The 23,957-nt window shown below is 43.2% G+C and overlaps 1 protein-coding gene and 1 non-coding gene across 4 annotated transcripts in view; one reads left to right on the top strand and one right to left on the bottom strand.

Annotated features, from left to right (window-relative positions):
- The window catches only part of FRMD4A (FERM domain containing 4A), a 367,797-nt gene that overhangs the window by 50,991 nt on the left and 292,849 nt on the right, over positions 1 to 23,957 (top strand). The gene's annotated exons all lie outside the window — the stretch shown is intronic.
- TRNAE-CUC (transfer RNA glutamic acid (anticodon CUC)) lies at positions 2,712 to 2,784 on the bottom strand. Its single transcript has one exon. It is a non-coding gene; the product is annotated as a tRNA-Glu (tRNA).

Genomic DNA, 23,957 nt, shown 5'->3' with positions numbered 1-23,957 from the left:
TCCCACAAACACTGCCAGAAAAACAAGCAAAAACAAAAAAGTCAATGACAGAGGAGACTGCTTTATCACCGTGGGATGGAGTTTACAGTCACAGAAAATGGTGTGTGTATTTTTCTTTTAATAGAAATTGTGCTTCTGAAACTCAGAGGTTCTAGAAATAGGAATTATTTTGAAACTGCATTTTTATCAACTGTCTGTATGATGAGTTATAATGATGTCAGTGGTAAATTCTTCTAATGATGAATAATTCCTCTACAAGGGGATTGGGTTTGCAATGATTTATTTGTATCTTCTAAAGCAACTAATACAACCAGTCTGGGACCAATGGATGATGCCATGATTCCAGGAAACGTTCCCACATGTGCAAAGCTAGGCTTTGATGCTCAATTTGCTATTTTTGCTGTTCCTCTTTCATCATTTCGTTCTGGCAATGTATGTTTTCCAGGGGTTGTGCTTTTTGTATTATTTAGTGCCTACATATGCTGTGGAGCTGAGCCTTTCCTCCAGTGATCTACAACATATGTTATAGTTAAAGGGGAAAAAATAGGTTTGCACCAAGCAAAGCAATTACCAAATTTGTTCTATTTCTTTCTACCTTTTGTCAAGTCTGTGCATTTGTTTACATCAACCTTTTCTGCCACTCATTACAGCTATTCATGCCCGTTGGTAAAGGGTTATATGAATGCATTTCTGCTGATGTGCTTGAATGTTACACACACACCTTTGCAACTGCATTTTCTTATATTGATAGGAGTCACGTCTTTGCAATAGAACCTCATGAATCTGCAAAGCTCATTCTTGAATTTTCTAGCAATGTATTTGCAAAGTAGGATCTCAGTTTTTACTTTGTTCAGAAAATATTTTTGAGTCTGACATGCAGTAAATTTTCATCCTTCTTGAAAGCACTTTCCTTGGTTCCAGTGAGAAAATACTACTTCAAGGTTTAAAATTAGCTGTCAGTTACTGCATCAAGCAATGCTCACTTTGGGCCAGTCCCTCCCAACAGATGCTAATCTGCTTTGAAAGCATTGTGGAAATCAACTCAGAAGTTTCTCTTTTGACAAATATCACATTACCTTTGAATAATGAGGGCTTCTAAATTTCTACTCAGGTTGGGCTTTGGAAATAGTCATCCCAACAGAAGGAGAGTAGCCAATTTTTTAGTTAAATTGTATGATTGTTTAAAGGTCTTAGGGCTGAGACTGATGGAAACTGTGGGAGATCTAATTTCTCTGCCATTGCCTGGAAATAATGATTATTTAACTAAATGGTGAGTCTTTGTCTAATATCCTCGAAATGCCATCTTCTTCACAAACCAGAGTCTTTTCGAAAATCCCATTGAGAGGCAATTTTCAAACTTCTTAACTTTAAGCAAAACATACATGCATAGAGTCAATAGGGTATTGTCAAATGAATTCTCTTATTTTTGATTCTCAGTGCCAGTGCGGTGGGGGAGGGGTGCGTTATAAATGAGGATACTGCACTGAGGCTCAGAGAAGTTAGTGACTAGCCTCCTGTGGCATAGGATCTCAGCATTTGTGTCATCAACATTTGTTCTGGAGTGATGGTCACCTATTCAAGTGTCACCTGATTTGAAGGCATCTCTTTCTGCAGAGTCGTTTGAAAGGTGATGGGCAGTAGTAGCTGCAGAAATCCAATATTCTAAAATATATTCCTATCTTTACCAATAAATCTGGGTATGACATATTTCTACCTGTTTCTTCACTAAATGAAGATTCATTCATTTATTTATTCAGGTGTTTGCTCATTCACCTAACAAATAATTAAAGAACACCTGCTCTGTGCAGATATTGTGCTGAGTTCTAGAGATGGGAGAGTGAACAAAACTGAACATGGCACCATATTTGTTTATAGATTATATTACAGTGGTGGAGTTCTGACAATCACTCACTCAACAGAACTAATAATTACACAAATTCACAGGAAATTAAAATTGAATGTCAGTGCTTTGAGGACAAGTTATCTAAGGGCCTGAGAGAGTTTCACTGGGAAACCTACTTGTTCTGTGACATCAAGGAAGGCTTCCTGAGAAGACAATAGATGAGCAGAGGTCTTGTTAATAAAGACGATTGGGTATGAACTAGGTAAAGGCAATGAGCAGAAACAACATAATATGCCAGCTTAAAGTTGCTGCAGCGAAAAGGAGCACAACTAGAATGAATTTGTTAGGCTAACAATCATGCATCTTTATGTAATAAGTGTAATGTGATTTATATCATTTACAGTAATGATGTCCATACTGCTTAACCACTGGCTGCTCTTCACTGAGCCTTGTTCTAACCTGGCACTGGACCTTCTGAAAACCAGCTGGCCTTTGTTAGAAGCCTCACCATACAGTCTTAGCTGGAAATTTTCTCTATTCTCAAGGCTATGAGCTCATCCCCACACCAGATGGGTTCCTAATAAATGATGATTGTGCAATCTGATTATTTTCGTCATGCTAGCTCTCTTTGGAAGATGGAAGATGGAAGCAGGGCATGGGATCTCTTTATCATCTTTCTAAGTTGGAAGAGAATTCCCCATTGTGTTCGCACACCCTGCATTTTGAGAGAAAACATACAGTGTAGAACTAGGCAGTTCTGCCCTAAGGGTCCACTAATACTAATGGGCTTTTTATATTTATTTATTTGGCTGCACCAGGTCTCAGTTGTGGCACACAGGATCTTTTAGTTGCAGCATGTGAGATCTAGTTCCCTGACCAGGGATCGAACCTGGGCCTCCTGCATTGAGAGTGCAGAGTCTTAACTACTGGACCACCAGGAAGTCCCAATAGCAATTTAACTGTAGACAATCAATTCATTTTCCTCACCAGGTACATGAATTAAAGTAACTGGGCTTCTGCAGTAGATACCTTGGAAATCTCAATGACTTAACACAACAGAAATGTAGTTTTCACTCATAGTAAGTCTAACTTGTTCTGGTTTGCATACAGCCCTCCCCAGAATCATTCAGGGTCATCTCATGACTTGTCCCTCCTCTAGGGTCTCAGTGGCCTATTTATTTAATAAAGAAGAACAGGGCAGGGAAGCGCTCTTAGAGTTTTTCATGGTCCAGACCTCGAAGTAGAACTCTTCCCTTATACTCACATAACATTGGCCAGAAGGTGGTCACATGACCACCCCCACCTGCTAGGAAAGCTGGGAAGAACAGGTAGGTGGGTACCTGGCCCACCTATTGCAGTGGGCTTAGGGCTTGTGCCCTGAGTCAGTGAATTAGGTATGAAATCCCAAACCCCAGAGCACATCTTCTCATCCAGGAAACAAATAACTCTATTTACCACCTACTGTTATCTTTAGGAGACTTCCTTTGTGACTCAGATGGTAAAGAACTGCCTACAATGCAGGAGACCTGGGTTATCTTTAGGATTGAATGAGGCATTACATATAAAATACTTAGAGCGAGTATGATAAAATAACAGCAGCTCAATAGAGGTTAAGCTATTATTATTAATTTATCCATTTGCTATAAAATAAGAGCAAATTTAAAGGTGCCTGAGCCTTTTGTATCATCTACTCTGAGAAATGAATGGGGATATAAAAGAATATTCTTTAAATTCTAAATAAAGGAAAAAAATACTCAATTTCCAAAATTTGTGCAAGATTGTTCTTCATGAGCCTCCTTTCAGTTTCCAGGGATAATTTAAGGAAGTCTTTTTACAGACAATTATGTCAGGAAGTAATCTGTGACCCAAGATTCTAAGTAGGCAATTTTGGTATCCTAGGTAGTGGTGGCCTCTGGGGACCCAGTGCTGAATGAGAGTCCCAAGGTTGGTGTTTCCCAGAAATCTGAAGGGCCCTCTGATCTATCTTCCCTGCCAAGCCTGGATCCAAGCACGGGGGCTGCCTCTCCAATACGAGGCAGCTTTGTTTGTGCTTTCTAGGCAAGCATTTGCTTTGCGATTTCCCTGTTTCAGGGCAACCACTGTGGCTTTTTTGAGAAGCATCTACTGGTTTGGGCCAAATTACCTGCAGTTTGCTTTCTCTCTTGGCCAAGTCCAGAGGGCAGGGCACCTCCCACCCCCAGCATTTTCCAAGCAAGAGGCTATCCTTGTTGCTCTCCAGGCCTGGGGTGAAAATTACACCTGACATTTCATGTGAGGGCTCTGATCCAGGCATAGCAGCAGAGGGCCAGCAAATGCCAGCTCTCATGGTGTGCTCAGAGGCAGGTCTAGAGGATCCTGATGAGGTAGATATGACCTCCTTGAACCCCCGAGGTTACATTTAGTTTCCTCCTGTGCCCACAAAACCTTAGCTAAACCCTTGGAAAAAAAAAATTGGCTCAGCTATTGTGTCACAACCTGGCCTTGCTCTTAAATGTCACTGCAGGGTATTGAGATAAAATCTTAAAAAAAAAAAAAAAAACCCAGCTTTTGAAGAAGGTGGATAGACATTATCTGATTATCATTGAGAGAGGAGGTTGCTGAAAAAAGATAGTGAAAATTCCAGCCCTTGTTGTCTAATAAATTTCCCTTATTTAAGCCACTTTGTAAAATAAAATACTTGGACTGCTGGGGAATCTCATTAACTTCAGTTCAGTTCAGTTCAGTCGCTCAGTCGTGTCTGACTCTGCGAGAGTAATTCCTTCTCTTCTGCCAAGGCTATATTGCAAGCACCCAAGGAAACTACTTGTCAAGACTGGTGGTGACTATAAAAATAAAATAAATTGAAGGTATTTATTGAGTTATGCTCCAAGCACTTTGTTGTGGTCGTTGTTTAGTCACTAAGTTAAGTCCAACTCTTTTGCAACCCCATGGACTGTAGCCTGGCAGGTTCCTCTGTCCATAGAATTCTCCAGGCAAGAATACTAGAGTGGGTTGCCATTTCCTTCCCCAGGGTATCTCCCTTACCTAGGAATTGAACCTTCATCTCCTACATTGGCACATGGATTCTTTATTGCTGAGTCACCAGGGAAGTCCTCTAAGTACTTTACATATACATTAATTTTCTCCATGATCCTTTAATGTAGCTACTATGATTATCCCATTTTACAGGTAAGAAAAGGGAGATTAGGTCACCCAACCCAAGGCCTTGCAGCTCCTAAGAAACAATCAGAGGCCAGGTGACTGTAGAAATCACCTGTTGACATTCTGAGTTGCTAGCCATCTACCGCCAGGAGGTCCCTTATGTTGCCACCGTTGCCTCCCACAGCCATTTGAGTGACAAGTATTGGGTCACCATGTCTTGGCATATTTGATAATCCTTGCAATACAGTCCTTGGGTGGCCTTTGTCTCCTAGAATTCCCAATCTGCAGTTTCTTTGTTGTGTTTGGGATTGAAGGATAAAAACAGAGCTCTTTTTCATTGCCTGAAATTTCTGCCTCTTGGGCTAGATTCTATTACCTTGGTCTGAGTTAGAGGTTCTTGATAATAATAGCTGACAATTACTTAAGGATCCATATATGTATTTTTTTGGGCTTCCCTTGTGGCTCAGCTAGCAAAGAACCCACCTGCAATGCAGGAGACCTAAGTTTGATCCTTGGGTTGGGAAGATTCCCCTGGAGAAGGGAAAAGCTACTCACTCCAGTATTCTGGCCTGGAGACTTCCGTGGACTATATAGTCCATGGGGTCGCAAAGAGTCAGACATGACTGAGCCACTTTCACTTCTCTATATGTGCCTTTCACATGTTTATACTTAATCTTCAAGGCTACCAGACGAGAGGGTGCCATCACAGTCCACCTTTATACATGAGGCAACTGAGTCACCATGAACTTAATGTCTCTTACTCAAGATCAAACAGCTGCCGAGCTGTGGAGCCAAGATTCAGACCAAGTCAGTTTGACTTCAGAGTTCAGAATTTGAAGCACCAGGCGCTGTAGCTGATGCTGGAGTGCTGACTGCAAATCTGTTTTTGTGGAATCCTTGCATTACCTCCTTGTTGCTTCTGTTTCAGTTTCACAGTCATTGTTTACAGCCATGTTAATCATAAATGCAAGTGTCCTTGGCTTGTTTCACTCATGACATAGTTCTTAATTGGAGCAGGGCAGCATGGTACTTATGGAACTTGGTGAATCTCCGCTCTAACAAGTAATAGCTAGGTGATCATTATCTTGTTACTGAGCCTCAGTTTTCTCCACTGTAAAATGGTGATACATAAGACCTCACAATTGTGTTGTCATGAGTGAGATATTAACATAAAACTCTTAACATCATTCTGGTGAACAGGAAACATTCAATAGAAGGAAGTTCTGTGGTGGCTCAGATGTAAAGAATCTGTCCAGGTTCAATCCCTGTATTGGGAATTCCTCTTGAGAAGGGCATGACAACCCACGCCAGTATTCTTGCCTGGAGGAGTCCATGGACAGAGAGCCTGGTGGGCTGTACAGTCCATGGGGTTACAAAGAGTCAGACACAACTGAGTGACTAACACTTTCACTTTCATTGCCATTATTGGGGTGGCTCAGTGGTAAAGAACCCACCTGCCAATGCAGGAGACCTAGGAGATTCGTGTTTGATCCCTGGATTGGGGAAGATCCCCTGGAGGAGGGCTTGGTGACCCACTCCAGTATTCTTGCCTGGAGAATCCCATGGACAGAGGAGCCTGGAAGGCTACACAGTTCATAGGGTCACAAAAAGTTGAACACAACTGAAGTGACTTAGCATTGCCATTGTTAATGTTGCTCTTTTACATTTGAATCAGCAAACATTGACTAAGTTCCAACAGTCAGTGTACTAATACTAAGAGAAAACAAAAGCCTCAGTAAGGCATTTGCTACAAGTTTCAAACCAGCTGCGTAAATCAGTCAGGTGAGTAGAAAAAAGATAACTAGAGATGTGTGGCAGTAGCAGATAGAGCCCAAGTAAGAAGTTCAGACAACAAATCCTGTGGGATTTCAGAGAAAGAAGGGACAAGAGCTCAAAGCCAAATCAGGGAGGAAGACAAAGACCAGACAGGATTTAGCGAGGCTATAGGAGAAGGAAAGTTTCCCAAATAGAAAAATTATTACAAATACTGGAAAAGATGTAGGAGAAACAGCATCTGATGTATTCACAGTTGCCATATATGATCAACTTTCTAAGTGGCTAGCAGTACAGAGGAAGGGAGGGAGAGTTTTGGGGCCAGAGAGATACAAGGACCAAAATAGGACTGAATGGAATGGGGAAGTGAAGGGAGCAAAAAAGCTAGTGATTTACTCAACCCCATGTTGAGTAATATTGCAGCCAGAAATAACACCAAGGATTCCCAATTCCCAGCTAGATTCTGAATATGAGACACTTTCCCCCTCCTTTTTCTTTAGACTGCTGATGATGAAGTACAAGCCAAAGAGAAGCAGGAAGATGTATAAACATTAACAGTCGGGCAGAAGAGCCTTTCAAAGGAGCCTGCCTGTTTGTTGAATCTTTCAGCTTCAAGACACAGTTGCCTCCCCCACACCCGTCCATACAGAGTCAGGGCCACCCCAGGAGAGAGCGCTGATCTTGTTATTAACCGACTGTTTGGGTCACTGGTTCAGGGCCTGCTGACTCTTTCCAGGACTTTCTAAGCCAGCTATTTAGCAAGAATGTTCTGGATAAAGCAGACACTCAGTTCTCAGGAACTGAGGAAGTACCCAGTGTGGGGGCTGGAGGGAGGGTCAGAGCTGAACATGGAACTCATTGTGAATCTGTTTTCAAAAATGCTCAAAGTCTCCTGCTTTCTGTCCCTCCCAAGCACTTGTGAGGCCAAGACTCAGAGAGTCGGTTTGTTTTATTTTTCTCCTCCAACCTTGTACAGTTCTCCAAATCATTCATAATGCTCAGAAATGCATATCAGTTTATTTGTATCTTAAAAGCCACTGCTAAATCCATTTTCTGTGCCACTGGAAAAAATAAACAGCCGTACATCCACAATTACTTCTCTTTTTTCCAGCTAGTTATTTTTTTCCAGTTTCTTGAGGTGTAACTGCCGTATAGCACTGTATCAATTTAAGATGCACAGCATAATGACTTGCTTACATATACTGTTGAGTGGTTACTGCGGTAAGTTTAGTGAACATACATCAAAGTTTAGTGAACATACATCATCTTGCATGCTTGCTAAGTCGCTTCAGTAATATCTGACTCTTTGCAACCCTATGGACTGTAGCCCACCAGGCTCCTCTGTCCATGGGATTCTCCAGGCAAGAATACTAGAGTTGTCATGCCCTCCTCCAGGGGATCTTCCCCACCCAGGGGTTGAACCTGTGCTTCCTGTGACTCCTGCATTACAGGCGGATTCTTTACCACTGAGCCACTGGGGAAGCCCATCATCTTGCAAAGATACCAAAAAAAAGAGAGAGAGAGAAAGGAAAAAACTGTTTTTCCTTGTGATAAGAGGTCTTGGGGTTTGCTCTTTCAACAGCTTTCACATAGCATGCTGCTGCTGCTGCTCCTAAGTCGCTTCAGTCGTGTCCGACTTTGTGCGACCCCATAGACGGCAGCCCACCAGGCTCCCCCGTCCCTGGGATTCTCCAGGCAAGAACACTGGAGTGGGTTGCCATTTCCTTCTCATACAGTAGTGTTAACTACAGTCATCATGGCATATGTTAAATTACATCCCCAGTATGATTTATCTTATAACTGAAAATTTATACCTTTTGACTATTTTCATCCTCCCGCCTCCCACCCCTGCCTCTGGTGGCCACAAACATGATCTCTTTTTCTATGAGTTGGTGGGGTTTTCGTTGTTGTGTGTTTTAGATTCCACAGATAGGAGCGATCATACATTACTTGTCTTTCTCCATCTGACTCTTTTCACTTAGCACAATGCCCTCAAGGTCCATCCATGTTGTTACAAATGGCAGGATTTCCTTCTTATGGATGAATAATATTTCTTTGTGTATGTTACCACAACTTCTTTATGTATATATCCATCACTATGAACTCTTAAGCTTATTTCCATGTCTTGGCCATTGTAAATAATGGGAGTAAACATGGGAGCCACTTGTAATTTTAGATTAACATCATGATGTACCTGAAATAAGCAGAGACTTATTCAGGTCCAAATTACCTGTCTCCACCAAACATAGGTCCATCATCTACCTGTTGCATGAACCTGGCAGGCTCCATAGTTATCTTGAGACTTGGTTTCCTCTTCTGTAAAATGGGATAACGGTCAATTTCTTGTAAGCTTGTTTTGAGGATAAGACATCCTCCCTAAAGCACTCAGCATATTGTGTTCCCACAGGAGATGCTCAGTAAAGGGTAGCTGTTTCATTATTAACACTTCATCATTTGAGCATTCTTGGAAATCCAGCTTTGCTAGGAACGCCCTCTGCAATAGCTTTAGAGATAAAATGTGAAAGGGCTCAACAACATAAAAACCACCTTGATGTTTTTCACATGCATTACCAATTTCAAACGAAGAGCAGGAGAGCCTGGAAAATATAGAAATATTTTTCGGATGTGTTACTTTATATTTAAGAACAATGTCCTTCCCCTCCTAGCGTTGGCTACGAATCAGTACCCCTCTTCTCTCCAAGGGTGCCTTTCTGGTAGGCTGGGTCTCTCCACTATGGAGCAGTTTCTCAGTAGGGTTTTTAATACACGAGAAATTCTGGAACAAAATATACCCCAGCAGGGCACTGGGTCCATGTTGGCAAGTAAACCTGCATCAGGTGACACCTCCGCTATTACAGTGTGTGTGTTTTTAATTAAAGAAGGAATTGCAGCCCCGGACTTCAAGGTGAATTACCCAGCCCCATATGAAAGCCCGCGGGCTAATAGTACTACTCTTCTGGGACCAGAGGCCCTTGAGCCAGAGAGCGCCTTCTCCACTCCTGCACTGTTTCAGCCTCACCAGCCACCAGATTCTTCTTCACGTGTTTACATTTCAGGAACTTGGGTTAAAGGACAGTAGATGGTTAAGTAGCATTTAGGAGCAGAATTATTCCAATTGGATAGAATGACTACCTTACACATTTGGACATGATGTATGCTTTGTTAAGATCCATGGGCATTTGGGAAATGAAGCCAGTCCAAGAAAGAAAATCATGGCTAAGGCTAAAAGAATCAAAGTCAAGGTCCTTTATTAGAAGAAAATTCAAACTGCTTTTTAAAAGAATTCATTGGAGTTTAGTTGCTTTACAGTGGTGTATTAGTTTCTACTGTACAGTGCAGTGATTCAGCTATCCCTCTCTCTCTATATATATATCCCCTCTCTTTTGGATGTCCTTTCCATTTAGGTCACAAAAGCGTTCAGTAGACTTCCCTGTGCTATGCAGTAAGTTCTCACTAGTTATCTATTTTCTACACAGTATCCATAGGCATCAATCCCAATCTCGCAATTCATCCCACCACCCCACCCTTACCCCCTTGGTGTCCGTACATTTGTTCTCTATGTCTGTGTCTCTACTTCCACATTGTAAATAAGATCATCTATGCCAGTTTTTTCAGATTCCACATATGTATGTTGGTATATGATATTTGTTTTTCTCTCTTACTTCGGTGATACGACAGTCTCTAGGTCCATCCACGTCTCTACAAGTGAGCCAGTTCCCTGCCTTGGATGGCTGAGTAACATTCCACCCTATATACGTACCACATCTTTTTATCCGCTCCCCTGTTGGTGCACACTAGATCGTTTCCGTGTCCTGGCTGCGGTAAATAGTGCTGTAATGAACATTGGGGTGCATGCAGACTGCTTTTGAAGACAATGTGTTGATTATTTCTAGCCTGCCTGAGACCTAAAGTATCACAAGTTAAAAGGGTAGCAACAGAATCCGATTGCATACACCCCTAGTTTCACGTGGGTGCTCTGGGTGAATTTGATGCAGGGTTTTGGACCCTGGGGGTCTGTGATATACTCCAGGTGTGACCTTGGCGGAGCCTGACTGAGGACCGCATCACACAGGCTGCCAGCAGGAGGAGATGGGGGTGTCCTGCCATAGGACTGACATCCCGTCTGGGTGGGCTCTGATGGTTGAGGGGCCATGCTTCACCTAGAGACCCATTCCCATTTCTTGAACCGCCAGAGCGGTGAAGCACTATAGGGAGTTTTGAAAGAGGTATCTTGTTTATTTCTGTACAAACCCAGAGAAGAGCAGTGAAGACTTGGTGGAGAAGTGAAAACTCCATACATCTGAGTCTATTTCTGCCGTGACCTCCTAGCATAGTTCTAGATGATTCCTTTTTGCTCCAGATATATGTATTTTTTTTTGGTCAAGAAGGAGTGAGGACAGTTGGCTGCCTTGTGGTTATTCTTTCAAAGTGAACTTCTTGTCTGATTATGATAGGCTGAGTTCTGAGTTTTTACAAAGGCTAAAAATCGCTGCTGCTGCCAGGGTAGCAACAATATGTAGCTCTTTCATTTCTTGGGGGAAGACTTGCCATAGCTCACTGTAGAACAGAAAGGGAAATGCTGCAGACATTACAGGAGAGTGTTCACAAGGTGATGGTATGAGGGAACAAAAATGGGATACACAACCCTTCAGAAACAGGAATTCCCATTTCACAAAGAGCAGAACATTCATTTTGAAAACTCAGGTAGAAAAGAGTGTTATGACAAAAGTAGGATATGTGTGCTTCCCATATGTCAGGTATGAAGCTGTATGTTCTCAGATATAATTTAACTTTAAAAGATATTTATTCGCTTGGTTGTGTCGGGTCTTTGTTATGGGGCTCGGGCTCAGTAACTGTAGCCAGGGACTTAGTTGTTGCATGGCATGTGGGATCTTTCGGAGAAGGCGATGGCACCCCACTCCAGTACTCTTGCCTGGAAAATCCCATGGGCGGAGGAGCCTGGTAGGCTGCAGTCCATGGGGTTGCTAAGAGTCTGACATGACTGAGCGACTTCACTTTCACTTTTCACTTTCATGCACTGGAGAAGGAAATGGCAACCCACTCCAGTGTCCTTGCCTGGAGAATCCTAGGGACGGCGGAGCCTGGTGGGCTGGGGTCGCACAGAGGCGGACACGACTGAAGCGACAGCAACAACAACGACAGCAACATGTGGGATCTTAGTTCCCTGAACAGGGATCAAACCTGTGTCACCTATCGTTATCATCCTACCTTCAAACAGCATTGTTTAAAGAATGTCTTATATCTAATCCTGAGTGAGAAAATCAGATCTTGCTTGTTTTCCTATCTTCTCTGATGCTAGATCAACACTGTGTTAAGTTAGCTAAATTTCAGTGAAGGAGATAAGGAAAGACAGATGAAATCTGTTCAGATTCAGCCTTTCCTCAAGTTAAAACCAGTCTTTGAGTCACTAATCAAGATGATGCCAGAAATAACATTACACTGAAACATGAGTGAAATTCAGCCAGAACAACTGAAGCAAAGTGTCCCCCACCTTTTTATTTTTCGCCTCCGCCTGACTGGGAATTCAGCATCCCCCAAAGCTGCTCATCTGGGGCAAAACGTTAGGGTGTGTGCCTGTTTTTCATCTCCACAGGACCAGCTGTGGGTGGAGGAGAATTCCTCACACAGGATCGGGTCACACTGCATTTACCCAGAGGACTCTTTCCTGGGGAAATCGTCTGCGTGTTGCAAAGTCAGTAACTCTGCTAATTAAAGAAACGTTTTCTGAGATGCTGTGATCTGTCATAAGAAGTACTGACTCTTGATGACATGGGGAATGACTAGCATCTCGTTTCATGCATTCCAAAGAGAAAGATACACAGATGTGAATGTCTTTTCTCCATACCCATCGCTTCTGAAACAAGATGCTGAGAAATCTCAGCAGTGCTTTAGACTCAGTACTTTATACTCAGTAGGAGAACTGAGTATAAAGGGAAAACACTCACACTGCGCCTCTACTCTCAATACGTGGTCACAGCCAACTCTTTTGAGACCCCATGGACTGTAGCCCGCCAGGCTTCTCTGTCCATGGGACTTCCCAGGCAAAAATACTGGAGTGGGTTGCCATTTTCTTCCCCAGGGGATCTTCCTGACCCAAGGATTGAACCTGCTACCAGGAAGTACTTTGCTACATTACTGCTTCACTCCTGACACCTCAAGTGTGGGTTTTTCCACACATCAGGCAGTTCTGAGACATTATTTACCTCAGTTTTGATACTATCTACCTAGAGATAGCATCAGATACTACAGGTGAAGAGGTTAGCCTCACAGGACCATCCCCCCCCACCCCCCGCACCACCACCCTTTTCAGATGCCAGCTGCAAGTACAGGTTGTGACCTGTGCATCTGATCAACTGCAGATCAGAGGTTACACCACCACATCCCAAGTTCCATTAATTGCTAGAGTGGCTTATAGAACTCAGGAAAACAGTTTGTTCAATCACTCAGTCGTGTCCAACTCTTTGTGACCCCATGGACTACAGCATACCAGGCTTCTCTGTCCATCAACAACTCCCAGAGCTTGCTCAAACTCATGTCCATCAAGTTGGTGATGCCATCCAACCATCTCATTCCCTGTCATCTCCTTCTCCTCCTGCCTTCAATCTTTCCCAGCATCAGGGTCTTTTCCAAGTAGTCAGTTCTTGGCATCAGGGGGCCAAAGTTTTGGAGTTTCAACTTCAGCATCAGTCCTCCCAATGAATACTTAGGACTGATTTCCTTTAGGATTAACTGTTTAATTCCTAGATAACTGGTTTATCATAAATGGATAGTACTCATGGACAGCCAGATTGAAGAGATGCACAGGGCAAGGTATGTTGTGGGGGTGGGGGGGGGGGTGGTGAACACATTCCACACCCTCTCTAGGCGCCACCCTCCCAGCAGCCCTACCTGTTTACAGACCCAGAAGTTCTCTAAACACCATGCTTTGATGTTTTTTATGGAGGCTTCAAAGTGTAGTCATAATTGATTAAATCATTGGCAATTTTTTAAATTGGAGTATAATTGCTTTATAATGTTGTGTTAGTTTCTGCTGTACAAGGAAGTGAATCAGCCAGCCTCCCTTCCTCCTACCCTCCACGCCATCCCTCTAGGTCATCACAGAGACCAAGATAAGCTCCTTGTGCTATACAACAGCTTCCCACCAGGGATCTATTTCACACATGGTAGTGTATACATGTCAACACAGCTCTCTCAATTTGTCCCACCCTCTTCTTCCTCTGCTGTGTCCATGCATCTGTTCTCTATGTCTGCATTTCTATTCCTGCCCTGCAAATAGTTTCAACAGTACCATTTTTTTAGATTCCGTATATATGCATCAATACGATTTTTTTCTCTTTCTGACTTACTTCACTCCATATGACAGACTGGTAGTTGATTCAACCTCCAGCCCCTCTTCCCTTCCTAAAGGTCTCAACCCTCTAATCTCGCAGTATTTTCCCTGGCAATCAGTCCCCTTCCTTCAGTTCCGTTCAGTCGCTCAGTTGTGTCTGACTCTTTGCGACCCCATGGATGCCAGGCTTCCCTGTCCATCACCAACTCCCCAAGCTTGCTCAAACTCATGTCCATCAAGTTGGTGATCCCCTTCCTTAGGGGCTTTCCAAAAGCCACTCCATTAACATAAACTCAGGTGTGATTGAAAGGGGCTTTTTACGAATAACAAAAGACATCTCATCACTCTTATCACTGAAGATGTCTGAGGGTTTTAGCAGCTCTGTGCCAGGAACAGGGATGAAGACCAAATATATATTTCTGATAAATCGTAACCTTACACCCAGTTTCAGTTATCAGCCTGGTGGTATTGTGTCTGTTGTTGTGTTTAGTTGCTAAGTTGTGTCCAACACTTTGCAGCTCCATGGACTGTAGCCCACCAGGTTCCTCTGTTCGTGAGATTTTTCCAGAATACTAGATTGGGTTGCCATTTCCTCCTCCAGGATTTCTTCCCGACACAGGAATCAAACTCATGTCCCCTGCGTTGGCAGGCCAATTCTTTTACCACTGAGCCACCAGAGAAGCCAGCCTGGTAGTAGTTATTAACTGTCACCAACTCTGGGACTCAGTGTCTTGTGTACAAAAATAGGGATTTATAAAATCTACCCAGTAGAGTTGATGTGAAGATCACAAGCTTTGTGAATCATAAAAGATCTTACAAAATTTGAGTATGTTTGAAACTTTGGAAGAATCTTGGCAGTATCAATTCTTGTCTGCATTATGTTTTTGTTGATAAAATATGATACTGGACTTGAGCTGCTAGGACCCATATTTCCCATCTCAGGCAGATGAGTACACGAAGAAAACTCTTCTGAAGCCATGTGTTAATTCCTATGTGAACTAAATTACTGTGTAAGTAAGCAAAGCTCGACCTAAAAAAAAAAACATGTAGTTTTAGAAAATGCAGAAAACTTCTAATTTAGAACAAGACGAAACTCCTCTCACAAAACCCCCCATACCAAAGTCAACAACTTCTTTGCCCTGGGTGTCCTCATTCAGCAGAATGGTGCAGTTTTCACCAAAGATCAGTCAACACTGACACGTCATAATCACCCAAAGCACACAGTGTATCTTAGAGTTCACTCTTGATGTTGCACATCCTATGAGTTTAGACAAAAGTAAAATGATGTGTGTCCATTGTTATAATCAGTGTCCTAAAACTTTGCTCTGTCTATTCATCCCCAACCCCTGCCCAAAGCACCTGATCTTTTTTATTGTCCCATAGTTCAGCTTGCTGATTGTTTTCCTACAACCATGATAGGCCGTCCATGTTGATTTTTTTGGGGGGGGGGCGGGGCGTACCAAAATGATTGTTTGTGGGTTTGTTTGTCTCTTTTTTAAATTGAAGTATAGTTGATCTACAATGTCATGTTAGTTTCAGGTGGTGGTGTTGATTTTCAGTCACTAGGTCGTGTCTGACTCTTTGCAATCCCATGAACTGCAGCGTGCCAGGCTTCCCTGTCCTTCACTATCTCCCAGAGTTTCCTCAAACTCATGTCCATCAAGTCGGTGATACCATCCAACCATCTCATCCTCTGTCACCCTCTTCTCCTGCTGGCTTCAATCTTCCTCAGCATCTGGGTCTTTTCCAGTGAGTCAGCTCTTTGCATCAGGTGGCCAAACTATTGGAGCTTTACCATCAGTCCTTCCAGTGAGTATTCAGGGTTGATTTCCTTTAGGATTGACTGGTTTGATACCTTTGCTGTCAAAGGGACTGTCTTGAGCCTTCTCCAGCACCACGTTTCAAAAGCATCAATTCTTTTGTGCTCAGCTAGCTTTAGGTATACAGCACAATGATTCAGTCATACATATTTATATATTCCTTTATAGACTCTCTCTTTGTAGATTATTACAAAATATTGAGTGTAGATGCCTATGTTATACAGTAGGTCCTAGTGCTATATAGTAGGTCTTCAGTTATCTATTTTGTATATAGCAGCATGTATATACTAATGCCAAACTTCTAATTTATCCCTTCTTGAGCGCCCACTTTCCCTTTGGTAACCATAAATTTGTTTTCTATGTCTGTGAATCTCTTTCTCTTTTGGCAATAAGTTCATTATTTTAAACTACATGCTGATTTTTAACTGATCACTGTATAGCTCAGCCGGAGAAAGGTGGCAAAAGAAAAGAAGCACAGATTGGAGGATGTAAAAGAAAAGATGAGAAAGAAGACTGGTTTCTATTCCGATGGTAACGTGCACTAAAGTTACACCAAAAAGTGAGTCAGTGGCCACTAGAGTCTGTAGAGGGGCTCAAGGGAGATCAAGTGTGTTCCGTGAATAAAAGACACATTTATGTGACTTGGGGAAATGAGGGAAATGGACAAGTGACCATCACACCACCCAGAGCACCTGAAATCTCTGTGATGAGGAGGAAAAATTCTGCCATATCAGGAGGTACCTCCAGTATCAGCTAGCTTCTGAGAAGAGAACAGGGGATTTGGGGAAAGCTCTGCATCTCAGTGCTTGGTTTCGCCTCAGACCTTCAACCCATAAAATGTGCTCCTTGATTTCAGGGAAGGACTTGTCTGGAAAGTCCAGCTGAGTTAATTCTTCTAGCCCTGAGCTTAGGAAGCAACCGCAAGTTATCCCAGCTGCCTGGTGGTCAGGCACACTGGGTCAGGGCAGGGCTACCATCAAGCAGAGTTCAAAGCAGATCTGATCCCTTCCTTGGCCCCTTTGGATCCCAACTTATCATTGTGCACCCCCAAATTATTCCACACCTGTGTGTGTCAGTCGCTCAGTCACGTCCAACTCTTTGCAGCCCCATAGACTGTAGACCACCAGGTTTCTCTGTCCATGGAATTCTCCAGGCAAAAATACTGGAGTGGGTTGCCATTCTCTTCTCCAGGGGGATCTTCCTGACCCAGGGATCAAACCCAGGTCTCATGTCTTCTGCATTGCAGGCAGATTCTTCACCATCTGAGCTACCAGGGAAGCCCTAAACCACTTGGTGTATCACTCTGCGAGTGAGGAAGGCGAATCATAGGGATGCGTGGATAATGCTTGGGCTCTGATTCATGCCTTTGGTTTCAGCCAGAGGAACGTAAAGCTGATGCATTTTCCTAGCCTGTTCTGCCTTCTTCCTCAATGCCTGCCAAGTAAGCAAAAAAGTGAAGGACTTCGTTGCTGGTGATAATTGGATAAGGAGAAAGAAAGGACAGCCAAATGCAGAGATTCCCCTCCCCCCATTTAAATGTGGAGGTGGCAGGATCGCTAGGACTGACCCTGAATATATAATTGAGCAAGCTTTATTGAACTGCTTTGTCACTCTGAGCATGTAAGTTCTCCCAGCCCGGTTTACTTAACATACTGTTCCAGAGGCGGAAACCGGTTTGAATTTGAACCTCCCCAGAGCCCTGCCTGGCATATTTGCAGACAGTGGTGCCCGTGAGACATCTCAAACTTTACAACTCGATATTTAAGCATTTATGAAACTTGAACTGTGTTCCATTAAAAATGAAAAAAAAAAAAAGGTGGTGGGGGGATAGGCAAAGAAAAAAATATCCTGAGACTTCCAGTAAGGGTAATTAGCTCCAAATGTTTCATAAAGGATTTGATGACATTCTAGTTTTAAGATTCTTTCCCAGATCTGTTGTAGGAGGGAACGAAAAGAAAGGAACTTATGAAAAATTTACCATTGCTTTAAAAAAGAAAAACAAAAGAACTATATGAGCAAACAAAGTGGCTGGACCCAAATTTAAGAGAAACCTAACCACACAAAGCTCATCCCAGGGTAGAAGATTAAAATTTTACTGGACAGAAAATATTTAAGACACTGACTTCGCAGTTTTCACCTACCACACCCTAGAAATGCCTTTTAAAAAATCTCCTTGTCTATTGATTCTACGTGTGCCCGTTGGGTCCAGGTTTGGCTTTGCCCAGCCACCCTCCAGTTAAGATGTGCTTCTCAGGTGTTGCTCCCACCATGCCAATACTGGTAGAGAGGCATGAGGGGCTATAATGACAGAAGCACTCCCAAAGAACTGATGCTGGTGTCCACCCACATGACATCTCATCAGCATGGCTCCACGTGATAGCACTGACCTTCCTGGATGAGAGCCACACTGCAGGACTGTCCCCAGCAGCCCCAGGGGGCCGAAGACTCAGATACTCAGATATCTCACCAAGACTCAGATACTCTGTGTTCCCGATTGAAGGGCTAGGGGCTGCTTTCTGCATGTTGCTGTGGGTACAAGTGGGGAGGACACAGCACTAGGAGGTATTTATCAAGCCTTCCCATGTCACAAAAGAAGCTTCCAGAACAATCCGTCAGCAGCTGAGACAGCAGTTGTCTCCAAAAATATTAATAGCTATGAGCTTCTGAACAGGGGAGTTTTCTGTCCAGTGCCAGGGAGAACACCTTTAATATTTAAGCAGGCCAAACACTACTGTGCTCTGTCCACCCTGCTAATGGTGTCCCTGGCTCATAAAAGATCCCCAAGAAATAAGACAGACCTCCCGAATGGTTTCAGTATTCACCTACTGGGGAAGGGGCTCCTAGACAGAAGGACTCTCCTGGTTTCGCCAAGTCTTTCACTTTGCTTCCTCCACTTGGAAGAAACACTGCAAGTTCCTCCTGATGTCTGGGTTCTGTAAGATCTTATCTCTTTCAACAGCCCCGTAGATTTTGCCTGCCTTCCCATCTCACAAACAGGACCCCCACTCCAGCGCCTCCTGAGTCAGACTTTCAACACCAATGTAACCACAAACACCAACCTACTACCTTATCAGGTATTAGGAAAGGCACATGAAATATATTGAATATCAGTATTATCTAAAAGGAATTAAAAGTCTTGGCTTTATAATTACACCAAAACCATTACTTTTGGATTTAGGTTTATTTTTCATCAAATAATCTATTTTGATCAAGAGTTGGCTTTTGTGTCCTCACGCTGGATGTTTTGCCATGGGAAACAGGCCAATTCTTCACAAATGCCATAGAAATTTGCAAGATGAAATATATAACCCATAGTTTCAGAATGACTTGACAGTGTTTTATAATTCACGAAACCATTCCCCACCCCACTCTGTGTAAGATCAGACACAGTATGATAGAAACCACAACACAGCTGTTTTTCAAAAGGCAAATAAAAGCAGAAGATGCAGCTTTTTTTTTTTTTAACTCTTTTTCTACAGGAAGGTTTTTCATTTCTGCAGAAAATTCAGAGGCCTCAGCAAAATTCACTCACATCTTTTCTAGGTATCACAATCAGAAAATCAAGCCATATGCCTTAGGCAGTTCAGGTTGTAACAAAACTTGAGACTTAATAATAATAGATAAATTTACTTCTCACAATCTGGGAATTCCAAAATCAAGGTGCCAGCAGATTTGGGGTCCTGTGAGACCCTCTTCCTGGTTCACTGATGGTCTTCTCACTGTGTCCTCACATGGCAGAAGGGGCAAGGGAGCTTCTGGGGTCTCTTTTAGAAGGCACTAATCCTATTCACAAGGGCTCCACCCAAAAGCCCCATCACCAAACACCATCACACTGGGGATGAGATTTCAAGATCTGACCGGGGGGAGGAGAGCACAGACATGTCCTGTACACTGTTCCCATCGTGGAAACCCAGATATGCCCTCAACCATCCTCACTCCTTCCCTGGTGAAGCCTCAATAGCCTGCAGAGAGTCCCTGATCTCAATCAGATGCTTTCAAGCTGGACATGCCTTTCAGACCTGAAGGCATCCTGGGTTCTCAGAGCTCAGCCCCAGCAAGTTCACTCTCCTGTGAAGGACACAGGGGCTCAGCCTTGCAGGGAGAGCAATGGAGAAGCTGAGATAGCACAGGCAGGGAGCCAGAGAGCGATGTGAAAGGGAGAACTCGTTAGTGCCTTTAATGAGCCTTCTCCGGTTTCATTTGCGGCTGAATCAGAAACTTTCTGAGTCATTTACTCTGTCATAGACCAGTTTGCAGAGTGGTTCACCACCCTCAGAGAGGCGAGGGCTCTGGCATCCCAGAGAGGCTGGGATGAACACATACTACCACCCAGCGTGAGGTCACCATGCTGGCCTGGGTAGGCCAGGCACCAGCCTTCGGCTCTGTGGGCTCCACCAGCAGCCTCTCAGAGCTCACCTGAACAGGAGGCTATGGGTGCAAGCTGGGCTTGCTGGCCTCTAACTTGCACGTCCCATAATCCTACCAGACTCTACTAACAGGCTTGGAACACGGTCTTGTGTCCTCAGGGAACCCCTGAGAAGCAAGCTAGAGTCAATGTCTCAGAAGACCTCAAGACTTTTCTGGGATCACACTTTGCCACTTGGTTCTCCTCCTGTGGGCATCCAACCAGAAACATCGCCCTGGGAGATTCTAGACCAGGGGAAGACTGATCCTGCTGAAATAGCAGGAGAGGTTCACTCCATTCCAGGGACAGTCATGAGATTGTGGTCACCTTCTTTTAAAGGGCAAGCACACATCCTAACTACAGTTCTACCAGCCTGAGCCTGTAGGTAGCAGAAAAGCTCCCCTAGGTAACCTGTCAGGTTACTGAGATTCTTCTCTCACCTTTCAGTTTAATTTAGTTTGACTTTGTTTTTCTTTTTTTAATTGAAGTATAGTTGATTTACAATGTTGTGTTAGTTCCAGGTGTTCAGCTGATTCCATTGGCACTTTGCACTGAGTTTAACTGGACTCTTTTGATACATGGTCCTTGGACACTGGAATGTCCAAGGTTCTTTCTTCATCCACCTCGTAGGTTCTTTGGAATTCTCCCACCCTACTTTCTCACGTTGTTGTCAGTGGCACTGGCACTGTAGAGACCTGGTCCCATCCTGGCCACTGACCAGCCGTGTCATGATTGACAGGCTAACCACTCTGACAACTTACTGGAGGGCAGGACTGAGGATATGCTGGGCTGCGACCTTGCATGAGTCTGTGGATAATGCAACAGGGTCAGGTTGCCTGGAGAGGCCAAACAGATCGTCCTCCTCTTGCAGCTGTTTCCCAGGGCATCAGCCAGACCCTTCCCCGGCAGGCTTTGCTTCTCATCACTGCCCACATCACCCTCTGTTCCTCAGCCCCTGCAGAGTCCACCAGGTCAGAACAGTAACAGGAGTGTGAGGAAGCAGAAACGGAGTCATTTTTGCTCCAGACCCATAGCTTCAAGACTGAGAAAAAGAAAGGTTCCCAGGATAATAGATGGACACAATGCAGACATCTAATTTCAACAGATAGTTTTTTCAATAGAACAAGAAATGACATATATAGCATCACATTAGATGTAAAAGTTCCTGTCTTTTTCTTCTTCTTCTTTTTTTTTTTTAAATGAAATCAGCATCACATTGAAGAATGTCCTTTTTGGGAGGGGACCAGGAGTAATCCTACATTTTTGCCCCTTCCGAGAGTGGCAATCTCATACTCATAAGTAGACGCTAGGGAAGGCTGTCATGTCTGGCTTTGGTCACAGAACTCGAAGAAACTGGCTTCCATGGGAGGAGTCAACCCATGACCTTGACCTCAGTTGACACTGTTCTGCATGAAACAGTGTCACACCCACAGGGAAGGAAGGATACTGCTCATAACTCCTTCAGGTTCACCAGGCAGAACCTGGGCAGTAATAATAGTTCTCGCTTTCTAACTCCTAGGGCCAAATGGCTTGTAGGACAAGACTTCAACAAGTGTCGAGCTGTTTTCCTGTATTTATTTCCATCAAAAGCCTGCACTGTCTGCTCTGCCAACAATTGAAACTTTATATCTTGGTAAGACTTACAAGTGTGGATCCCTCCAAGGTTTACAGTGTGCTCCAGCTGCCCATCAGGACATGGAACCTTGTTTTCCAACCTCAGTGAGATGGGAAAATCTTTTTGCTGCCAGGATGGGAAATCTGTTTTAATGTAGGGTTCTGCACCGACTCCCCTTGTGGCCATCCTGCTGAAAAGACAGGCAATACATTTAAAAGTTGTCAGGCAAGGACATCACTCTGCAGTACCACAGATCATTATTGTTCTTGGCTCCACAAAGCCACTGGAAGGTTTCGTTCCATTCTATATTTAGTCATGCCTGCTATGAAATTAGGAATACTTTTATGTCATTGACATTTGACACATAGACATTTTTCTGGACGGACAAAAACATTCAAGCTCTCTTGTTAATGTTGGGAAAGTCCAACCCTCTCCTCCCCAAATGTGACAGTTTCTAAAGTCAGAGCCAGGGACTAACCAACCAGAAGTTTATATTACAAATAAATCCCACACGTTATGCCAGGGAAGTATGTCAAGAGGCTGACAGTGAAGCTAGCCAAGCCAAAATGTTTCCTGAAAAATTAGAATTCCCAAATAGTGAATTACAGCTTTTTACCTGATGAAAAATAGAGGCAAATTGGGTTGGTAATCCGACGATAAAGTAAAGAGTAAGTCCAAAGTATAACTAAAATCATGTGGGTAAGAATTCTCAAGACCTCAGATGATCTCCAGGCTGGTTTCTGTCTCTGAACTCACTCTGCATTGACTAATCCCATGAGACGCTGAACCGTTTAAACCCCACAGTTGATACCGGAGTTGAATTTCCTGTAGCTGTTTCCGAGGTTCTCTCCTTACCCTGCAGCCCTTATTCCTCCAAATCCAGGATTTGCCAACCTGGGCACTGTGGACACTTCAGTCTGAACAATTCTCTGTTGCAGTCACTGTCCTGTGCATTTTAAGGTCTTTAGCAGCATCCCTGGCCCCTACCCACCAGATGTCAGTAGCACCTCTCAAGTTGTAGCAATCAAAAATGTCTCCAGATGTTGCCAAACATCCCTTGAGCATTCACCTCACTGTTGAGAACCTGTTAACCCCTCTGTGCCCAGAAGGAAGCTTTGTCAAGAGTTAACCTGAATTTGTGCTGTGTGAATATATGTTATTATTATCTATGGAGGGTGTACTGCAACAGAGCAAAGAATATACATTAAAGCCACAACAGGAGTGCTTTCAGAAAAAAACGTTTCTAATATTGAGGGTCATTAATTATGATATATATCCAGTGTGACTCTTTGAAGAGCTTTGAAAATTCAATTAGAAGACTAGTGGGCAGTTGATGTAGGTCAGGGCTTGTAAGTAGAATAGAATTTGCTTGCTTAAATTTTTTGATTACTTTCTTTCATATGGAACTGAAAGGATATGAGTAAACAAGAATACAAAAGAAAAAAGGAAAAGTAGATTGTTTCACAAGATGTTTTTTTCCCCTTCTGTAACTAAAGAGCTAGGCATTTGGAGAGGAAAAAAAGACACCAAGAATAAGCTTGAATGAGAAACAGCGGAGAATGAAATTGAGAAATTAGTGGATCACTCATAACAGAATATAATGGTTACAATTAAGAGATTTGCCTACTGATAAATGCTTCAGAATATGCATGTTACTAACTGCTCCTCCATCCCTTTCACTGGAAATGGATTTACAGATTGAAGGGCTTTTTAAAGTTTAATTTTAAGTCCACTTTTTTTCACTTCAGTTTTATTAATCTTCAGCATAAATACTAATTTATGAGCATGATGCCCAAAGGGCCTCAACATAGCCTCTCACAAAGAATAATAAATATCACTGCCGCAGTTCACTAAAAGCAGCATGAATGTGAAAGAGCCTGACAATGTGCTACTCAATTTGAAGCAGGGCTAAAGCAAAGACACCCCTCCTTCTCTAGGACCACATTTAAAGAAACAGCACCCTAAGTAGGATGTATTTTGTAAATTTCATTCATTTATTTTTATCTTAG

The sequence above is a fragment of the Capricornis sumatraensis genome, chromosome 15, assembly GCF_032405125.1.
Source record: "Capricornis sumatraensis isolate serow.1 chromosome 15, serow.2, whole genome shotgun sequence".
Taxonomy (NCBI): Eukaryota; Metazoa; Chordata; class Mammalia; order Artiodactyla; family Bovidae; genus Capricornis; species Capricornis sumatraensis.
This window is presented reverse-complemented; position numbering and strand designations above follow the sequence as displayed.